This window comes from Sinocyclocheilus rhinocerous, unplaced genomic scaffold (genome assembly GCF_001515625.1).
Source record: "Sinocyclocheilus rhinocerous isolate Xijiao unplaced genomic scaffold, SAMN03320098_v1.1 C35375002, whole genome shotgun sequence".
NCBI lineage: Eukaryota > Metazoa > Chordata > Actinopteri > Cypriniformes > Cyprinidae > Sinocyclocheilus > Sinocyclocheilus rhinocerous.
Window position 1 is genome coordinate 1 of NW_015749266.1, and position 458 is coordinate 458.

Consider the following 458-nt stretch of genomic DNA (forward strand, 5'->3'; position numbering starts at 1 on the left):
TCATATGACCCCTTTAACATAATTTTTAGTTTGTGGCAGGTTTTAAACTCACTGTATCGTGACACATTTCATATCCTGAGATCCTCTGCCGTAGATGTTGCCATGCTCATCTTTAACAGCAGCAAATGGATCATGCTTCCAGTGTTCCTGAAGCAGACGGGAACACAGTTTTTAAGTGAGATCTGACCCATGCTATGTGATCTGTACAGTGACTGACGTGTTACAGCAGAACCTCATAAACCGGAACCACATCAGTGTGTGAGTTCAGCATCACAGACTTCAGCTCCGGCCGGCTGCCGACCCACGTGATGATTGCAACGACTCGACCCGGACACACCTGAGGGGCAGGTTTAAATTAACATGGATGTGATTGATGAAAAACATGATTAGAGTTAGACAGATCCAGCAGTTAGTATCAATACCTCCACTTTCTTCATGGGTAAAGCCAGCTCCTCTGC

The 458-nt window shown here is 45.4% G+C and overlaps 1 long non-coding RNA gene across 1 annotated transcript; it reads right to left on the reverse strand.

Annotated features, from left to right (window-relative positions):
* Nucleotides 1-56: 56 nt before the first annotated feature.
* On the reverse strand, nt 57-458 carry LOC107734835 (uncharacterized). Its single transcript, XR_001639184.1, has 3 exons — nt 423-458; nt 233-337; nt 57-147 (listed from the first exon to the last, which is right to left on the reverse strand). It is a non-coding gene; the product is annotated as an uncharacterized LOC107734835 (long non-coding RNA).